Genomic DNA, 9,136 nt, shown 5'->3' with positions numbered 1-9,136 from the left:
GGTCAGGGGCACCACAAAGGGGCAGAGGGAGTGAGTCAATTAACACCTGCCTTTTTATTTCCAAATCGAACTGTTGCATGAGGTTTAGAGATGATGTAACCACTCGGCAGTGTCGGGGTAGGATTTATGAGCCATGGCATGTGGAGCGATGGTTTGAATAGGCAGCTGGTGAGAGGCATTTACCCTGACTGCCCTCACTTGGAAGTCTCCCTAAAATAATGGCTGCAAGGTACAACCCCTCCCCCTGTAGCCAGAGTGGATCTGAGTTGAGTCACTTTTTCCTGGGCTGGTTTAGAAGGGTGTCTGGTTCAGGCATGGCTTCATGCAGGGAGAGAAAAGGAGCAAGAATATTCAGGAGTAGAGGGAAGAAGGGATAGACAGAATAGGAGATGAACTCAGCTTGGCTCCCAGGAATGGATGGGGACATGACCCCGTGGGAGTCTTCTGAAGTTTGTTTGCAGTTGAGTAAGGAACAGTTATCAGCCAACCCAGAGTCTATTTATTAATGCCCATTCACTGTCTCCTACCTGAGCAGGATTAGCCTCTGCTGGAAGACTCTGGGAATGGAGTTGGTATGGTTGGACTCACTGACCACTCTATGGCCTACTGTAGACAAGGAAAGAAGGCACACTTCCCCTCTAGCCCTTCCCACCAGTGCCTGGGACTGAATGATGGATTTTTGACTAGGTCATTAAATGCTGATTAAAGTACTAGAGAAAAGAACAGGAGGGGAAAGAAAACAACATCGAATGTTGTACATACATACACACTCCCACCCCAGGCACTCCCCCCTTCCCTTTTCTCAAGCTGCCTCAAAGTTCGTTCCAACCCTCCATTGAAAATGCTATAAAAGGCCAGGTTAATTAAGTCCTATATATTACCAGCACAAACACTTCCAACTTTATTCTGGCGGCTCTGTGAGTGAGGAGGAGGCCAGGCAAGGTCCAGGCAGCTCAGGGTAATAAAACAGAAGACTCAATTACCTTGTACATTTGCAGTTTTTATAAAATCATTTAAAGTTCTCCCAATGAAAAGCACAGTGGAGAGGAACTGGAATCCTGAAATCCAGCAGGAGCTTAGAGAACTAGGGATTTTAGAGCAGCTATAGTTAAGAAAATCATCTTGCCCACCCCCCTACTTCTGGGAAAGGAGGCCAAGGCAAATTATGGAGGAAGGAGAAAGGGAAGGGGACCCTTCAACCATACACTGAGTACCCTTGAGTCTGGAATACTATACTGGCACTTGACTGAACTCGCTCTTGTGGGATTATCCCCATTTACAGATGAGAAGACTAAGACAGCAGAATGAGTCTCTGTTACCCAACCAAGAGACCCAAAACCCAGGGCCTCTTATGAGAGGCCTCTGATTCTTGCCCCTCCCTTTAAGCTACCAGGCCTGTATCTGTACAGCATAGCCCAATGTTAAGAGAACAGTCTCTGGAGTCTATTTGAATCTCTGGATTCAAATCCCAGTTCTACCACTTCCTAGCTCTGTGCCTTTGGACAAATTATTTAACTTCTCTGAACCTTAGTAAGTAGTCTCCTCATCTGTGAAAACAATTTTAGTATCTTCCTCATAGCACTGTTAAGAGGATTAAATGGGGGGAGGGGGCAGCTGAATGACTCAGTTGGTTGGGCATCTGACTCCTGATTTCAGCCCAAGTCATGATCTTACAGTTTGTGAGTTCAAGCACCCCACTGGGTTCTGGGCTGACGGTGTGGAACCTGCTTGGGATTCTCTCTTTCCCCCACTCTCTCTGCCCCTCTGGCTCTTTCTCTCAAAAATAAATAAATAAACCTTTTCAACAGAGGATTCAATGGGACGGTGTGTAAAATGCTCAACCCACAGCTGATACATACGATACAGTTTACTTGTCATGACCCGCTCATTACACACTATCCAGGGTGACATCAAGTGTGCCAGCTACACTAGCCACACTCAAGTGTTAAAGGGGCAGAGGAGCCCTCCCAGCTTCCTCCTCTATACCCCAGAGAGCCAATTCACAAACGGGTTACCCTACTTCTTATTCTCATCAACGGGCAGGAACTTCTTTCCTATGGAGAGATAAATAAAAAAACAATTGTGTTTTTCTCCTTCAAAAAAACAGAAACTGGGGCACCTAAGTGGCTTAGTCGGCTAAGCGTCTGACTTCAGCTCAGGTCATGGTCTTGTGGTTTGTGAGTTGGAGCCCCATGTCGGGCTCTGTAATGACAGCTCAGAGCCTGGAGCCTGCTTTGGATTCTGTCTCTCTCTCTCTCTCTCTCTCTCTCTCTCTCTCTCTGCCCCTCCCCTGCTCACATGCTGTCTCTCTCTCAAATATAAACATTAAAAAAAATTTAAACAGAAACTGTTCAGCTGTTTAATATACCTGCTCTTTCAGGAGTGGGAATATAAAACTTCAGTTTAATAGCTGCCCCCAGAGAGAGAAATTATTCTCTAAACACTAGCCACAGTGACTCAGAGCAATGTTTCCCAGAAGGTTGGAGAGAATTTAAACCCAAAGTTCCCTCATCTTGCTCAAATCTCTCAGGGTCTCAGGGGAAGGACCTAAGTGAGGATGGAGCTAAAAATGTGGGCAGCTAGGGACCCATCAGGGAGGTAGGCCCTGGCATGCAGAAGATACGTTGACCACTGTGTGTTGACTGAATGAAGGGTTGACTTGATACTCTCAAGTCCTCTTGTGTGGAAAGCTTCCTCTGAGCGAGGCCCATGAAGCATGCTGTATTTTCTAAAAATGGCCACAGTAATATTTCCAGTCCCACCTGTTCATGAACCTTAGCACTTGCCCATCCAGAAGGAGAGTCTATTTCTCCTCTCTTGAAGTTGGGTAGGACTTTGTGGCTACCCCAAATGATAGATCATTAATGTGATACTGTGTAAATAGCAAAACTAAGTCATAATAGGCAATATGACTTTCACCTGGCTCTCTCACACAGGAGTCTAGCCACTACATTGTGAGGAAACCAAAACTATACAGAGAGGCCACATACAGATATTCTGGCTAAGAGTTCCAGCTAAGGTCACAGCCAACAGCCAGCACCAACTACCAGACATATGAGCAAAGGAGCCCCCAGCAACTGAGTCACTGCAGTCTTCAGATCTTCCAGATGAGACCACACATCGGGAGCAGAGACAAGGCATCCCTGCTGTACCCTATTCAAATTGCTGACCCCAAGAGTCTATAAGCAAAATATATGGTTGTTTTACACCACTAAGTTTGGGATAATTTTTAACCAAACAATAGACAAACAGAATAGCCAACCATGCCTTTCAACGCCAGGTTCAGTTCTGGGGGCTGCATGTAAGAGGATCATTCACCAACTGAAGAAATTCCTGACTATTATATAATCAGGATGGGAGGGACATGGCATTCTGACCTTAATGTTGAAAGCTGGAGATGGAGTCTGGGGGCAGAGAGGGTTCCTTCATGATCTTCTTTTCCTTGAAGGAGGAGGGCAGCTTGTTCTGGGCAGCAGTGTGGCCCAGCAGGAGAGGAAGAAGCGACTTTGGAGTCAGACGGCCCTGGGCTCCAGCTTCCATTTCTCCCTTCTCACTAACTCTGTGACTTGGACAAGCCAGGCCACTTCTCTGAACCTCAGATGGGGATAATAATGTTTCTCTTGCATTATGTTTATGCACATTAAGTCAGATCAATATAAGTTACTTGCTTAGCACAGAGACCCTTAATGTTCTCATAAAATTTCTTTTGGTTACCCACTCAAAGCATCAGATAAATAGGAGGTATTTATGAAAAGGATGCTGTATGACATCTCTTCTGGGTTAAGGACGGGAAAGAGGATTTCAACATAACTCCTTATCTCAGGAGAGTGCAGGAAATAGGCATAAGGAGGTGAACATAGATCAAATTTGTGGCTTTAATAGCAGCAAATGCCCAATAACTGCCAAAGGAAGAAGTACAGTTGTAACCTGGAATTTTCTCTATAAGGAGACCTTTAATGAAACATTCAGATTCTTTAATAGTTATAAGATTACTTAGGCTTTCTATTCTTTGGTCAGTTTTAATAATCTGTGTTTTTTCTAGGACTTTCCATTTTATCTAAATTTTCAAATTTATTGGCTTTGTTCAGCTTCCTTTTTAATCAGTCAAGAAGTACTTCTGGTTCTCAAACCCTCAAAATTAGGCTGTGGGGTCACTCCATGGACCCTTGTCTAGAGGTCATGGAGGTAACGTTGTTGCCACCACCCATACAACATGTGGGGAGCGACCAGGCACATTTTCCTGAACCCCGCCCCAGTGCAGAGCGGTGAAGGCACTCTGAGCATTAGCAAAGTAGAACTGCTGCCTGTAACTCACACAGAAAGTTCAAGGGAAAGCCAAATTTCTTCCCAGCCTAGGCTCTAAAGACAGCTCGAATGTGCCCCTGGAGGGCTGTGGTTGGGGTTTACTGAGCCATCTCTCCCACCCTGGCTCCAGTGTATAGCTCCTGCACCTTCTTCTCTCACAGATTTCCAAGCTGAACAGGCTGTGTGACCTCACTTTGGCAATAGTCATGTGTTTCCCACTCTTTTCTGTATTGCTAGTTTATGTCCCCACAGAAGACAAGCAACATCTAATAGGCTGGAACATGGATATGCAGGGGGAGGCTTATAGGGTGGTGATGAGTTCTCTGTTTATCCAGATGACCTCAGGTGTGCTTATGCTAAGTGAGAAGTGGACAGGCATGACCTCAGCGGTGGCTTCAGCGAGATGTGTGTTTGGGATGTACACCACTGTTCCCCTTTCCCAAGGGAGCACCTTCCTTCTTGACAGCTTCAGAGAAACTTATAAAAGATGGTATTGGTGGCTTATGCTCCTAAGCCCTTGCCTCCTGGGGAGTCCCAAGCTTGCTGCCCTCACCCTCCATCTGCCTCATCAGTTGGGTCTTTCCTGCTACCCTGAAGCCTCCTCCTCAGAAAAGCAGCCATCACTGAGCTCTGCCTCCTACAAGGGTGACTGCCCTGAGGGTCCTGGCAGCATTGTCCTCCATCTGGCCACCCAGGTGAGGACAGCCGAGGACATAAACAGCTGCCTCGCCTGTCTCAGGGTCAAAGGTCCCAGCAGATTTGGTCAGAAATTGGCTACTCAGCCAGCACTGGAAACCGATGCATTGAGGGATGAGTCAGTACCCAGCTGGGCACTGAAAGGGTTAAAGGAACATGGTAGAAGATAGGAGAGTGGGGGCACGCCGCACTGCTGGAAAAAAGCTAGCCTTGTGCATGGATAATTAGAACTGAACATCAGTAAACAATGCCTTTTCCCCTCATTAGGGACAAATCTGTATGTATAATATGCCTATTTTCTCTTTCATTAACTTATAAATGGCCACTACTTTAAAGCCATTTAACTAGCAGTTTTGACTTGCCCGTCAGCTCTGGGTCTGACATGTTTTCTCCTCTCCTGCACAGACAGAGGTGCTCACCTCAGCACACAGCTCCCATGAAGGGAGAGGCTCTGTGGGTGCTCCTCTGAGATGCCACACACAGGGCTGTGGCGGCTTCCAGAGGGAGCTGAGAGAGAGTGGGAGGCCAGACCCCAAGCCCCGGCAACCTCTCACCACCTCTCCTCCCAACTGTCTAGGATGACTCACTCCCATTCTCTAAATTGCTTTGCTTGTGCCTCTTGGGAATCCCTGAAAACATGGCTGACTACAAGCCTCCCCAGAAACAAGCTGAGACTAGAGATCTCAAAGGTGAGAGATTAATTCTGCCCTCATGAAACTTACAGTCCAGCAGGGAGAGCAGCACATATATACATGGGAGGAAGAGAAGCTGCATGAGGGTCATGCAAAATGCAAGTCTTCAATGAAAGTTAGCAAGGCTTTCAGATGAGAGTATGTCTTCTCAATCAGTCTGGAAAATTCGCTGGAAAATGATATGTCTCCCTTATCTGGTTAGGCACTTCCATATCCCTCCCATCAGACTGGGAGATCCCTTGGAGGCAAAGACCAGGTCTCTTCCATCAGACTACACTCCTCCAAAAACCATTGCTTTTATCAGACAGAAAAATCCCATGAGTGAGGTGTCTGCCCCAGAGAAGGGCTTTGTCTCCCTGTCTTTCTCTGGGTTGCCTCCCAGGACTCTAGACAAAGACAGCCTCCTACGCTCCTCCCTCCCTCCCTCCTGGGACCCCACGTGTGGCCCAAACCTGGGCTGGACTTGAGAGGGGCAGGGATTGTACCAAAAAGGAGACAACACAATCCCTGATCTCAGGAACACCCATTAGGCTTTTCAATTTTGCAGTGACACTAATCCACAGAAAGCAATGGGGAGACAATGAAAAGGGGACCAAAATGAACACTTACTTTGTGGCAACAAAGGTCATGCATATTGCCTGTTCTGTTTTCCACATAAGAGCTTACCATCCCAGGAAGTAGATAATATTTTCCCTGTTCTACCAATGAAAAACCTGGAGACCTAGAGAAGTAAAGCAATTTGCTGAAGACTGCAGTCAGTCAGTGGTAGAACTAGGAATTGAACACAGTCTGTCCAGCTATAGAAAACAGGCTCTTTGCACGGGATCTGCCTGTCACCTCAGGTAAGTGAAAGAGCTTCATGAGCAGTGGAAGCAAGAGAAGAAGAACAGCAAATGTGGAGAAGTTAGACCTGGGTAGAGGAGCTTTGGTTGGAAAAATCTGGAGAGGCCAAGGGCATTGAGTCTTCTGATGGTGAAGCTGGGAGAGCCCCCCTTCTGGACCTCACCTGTACCTTCCCTGGTTAGGGAAAAGTGGGGAGCCCTTGGGCCTGGAGAGGAAGAACCTATGCTTATAAATTCAATTATCCCTTAAAAATGCCATCTCCTGAAAATATTTGAACTTTTGACTGACTTCAGATGGATGTCAAGTTTTTCCACCATTGAGACATTAGTACCATCATCATGATCATTAGTAATTTCTAAGAATTGGAAACAACCCAGATATCCACTCACAAGAGAGTGGAAAAATAAGATATGGTCATATGTGGAATGCTCTATGGCAGTTAAAAGGAATAAAGCAGACCCATGTGGGCTGGAGAGCTAAGCCCCCAAGACAGTAAGTAAAAATAAGCAGCTGGTATGTTGTTACATTTAGTGTGATATCATCCCTGTAAAAAGAGAAGTTCCCAAACAAAGTGCTTTCAATAGTTACATACTATCCTTGTAGAGTCTGTAAAACACCCATCAAACTGGTATCAGTGGGGGTGGCTGTATCCAGGGTGGGAGGTGATCAAAGGGAACTTTAGTCTTGGCAGGGTGACTACCTGTGTGCACTGTTGCTAGTGTGACCAATAACAGCACTGAATTTCACTCTCAAAAGTGTTTGGTGTGGGTGGGTCGGTTTGCTTATCTGTAGTGTTTAACTTTTTACAGAATGTATTAAATGATCATTCGTGCAATCTCATCTCTAACAGTGCATGAGGTTTAAGGTAGAGTCTTCCTCCCAGACTCCAGGCTCCCAGCCCTACTCCTCAGGGGCAACTATTGTGAATAGTTCCAGCATCCTTCCTGAAACTGCAAATCCATGCATCACCACACAACCTTAAAACACAGAGAAAGAGACAGATGGAATTATGCAGTGCACACTGTTCTGAAAATTGCTTTTCTCACTTAATTTTGTCCATATTGGGGACCATCAGGAAAAACTAATGTATAGATTCTCAGGTCCAACCAATAGAGATGCAGATTCTCTGGGGTGGCACTGGGGTACACAGATGTATATTTCCGAGGGGCCTCCTGGGTGATTCTGATGCCACTGGTTTATGGACTCCATGCTAACCTTTGTCAGTAGAACAAATGTCATTCATTTATTCTCAATAATTATGGACTCTAGCTCTGGGTTTGGCCCTGGGTATGCTTCAAATTCAGCAGAGAGCACAAAGCAGTCCCTGCTCTCCAGAGCACAGCCTCTAGTGTCCTTCCAGGGGGACCAGTCATTACTGACAGTGGCTAGAACCGATTCTGAGTACTCTTTTTGAGGAAGACACGGTCACACCTGAAGTGGAGCTCTGGGTGCCCCGCTTCTCCTCCTGACCCTTGACTGCTCTCGCCCAGGACCAAGTCGGTCAGGAAGCCTCGCTGCGGCCATGGTTTTTAAAGACACCCAGAAGACACCCATGGAGCGAGAGGCGGGGATTCACCAAATGAAAATTACTGTAACCAGCCGCAATGTAAAATCTTTAGAGAAGGTATGTGCTGACTTGATCAGAGGTGCAAAGGGAAAGAATCTCAAAGGTAAAGGACCAATTCGTATGTTCACCAAGACTCTGACGATCACCACAAGAAAAACTCATAGTAAAGATTCTCAGACTTCGGATCGTTTTCAGATGAGCATCGTTTACACAGTCCTTCAGAGATTATTACACAGATTACTTCTATCAGTATTGAGCTAGAAGTTGAGGTTGAAGTCACCATTGCAGATGCTTAAATCAACCTTTTTATTAAACTGTTTATCAGTTGTTTAAAAAAAAAAAAAAAAGAATGATTTTGAGCATAGGCTGTGGAGACAGACCAAATTCTGGACTTTCCTCTCACTATGTGACCTTGAGAAAAGTACTTAACCACTCTCTGCCTCAGTGACCTGGTGCGTAAAAGGGACATAGTAATCCCCACATCACATCATGGGCACCCAATAAATTACAGCCACTATTATCAATAAAAATTAAGTATAAGGAATAAATACCAAGAATGTTTAGACAACATTCAGTCATGGGGAAACAATCAGACAAATCCAAATTCAGAGACAGTCTAGAAAATTTGCCTGTACTCTTCATAAATGTCAGTTATGAAAGACCAAAAGATGGATGGATGGATGGATGGATAGATAGATAGATAAAGGAACTATTCTAGATTAAGGAAAACTAAAGAGACATACAACTAAATGCAAAATTGTTCCAGGTTTGGATATAGATTTATATATCTAACAAGACCATTATTAGGACAATTAGGGAGAAATGGGTATCAGCCATATACTATATAATAGTAGTATAGTAATTTAAATTTCTTGAGTGTGATAATTACACTGTATAAATGTCCTAGCTCTTAGGAGACATGTGCTGAAATATTTAGGGATAAAGTGTCAAGATGTCTGCAAATAACTTTTAAATAGTTCTGAAAATCACACATGTAGATTCTGAGGACAAAAACCACAAAGACAAGAGAATG

General features: G+C 45.1%; 1 pseudogene; it reads left to right on the top strand.

Moving 5' to 3' along the window:
- Window positions 1–8,058: 8,058 nt before the first annotated feature.
- LOC115272484 lies at window positions 8,059–8,399 on the top strand (annotated as a pseudogene).
- The last annotated feature ends 737 nt before the right edge of the window (window positions 8,400–9,136 follow it).

The sequence above is a fragment of the Suricata suricatta genome, chromosome 2 (genome assembly GCF_006229205.1).
Source record: "Suricata suricatta isolate VVHF042 chromosome 2, meerkat_22Aug2017_6uvM2_HiC, whole genome shotgun sequence".
Lineage (NCBI taxonomy): Eukaryota > Metazoa > Chordata > Mammalia > Carnivora > Herpestidae > Suricata > Suricata suricatta.
Note: the sequence above shows the minus strand (reverse complement) of the source record. Positions and strands in the feature narration are given on the sequence as shown.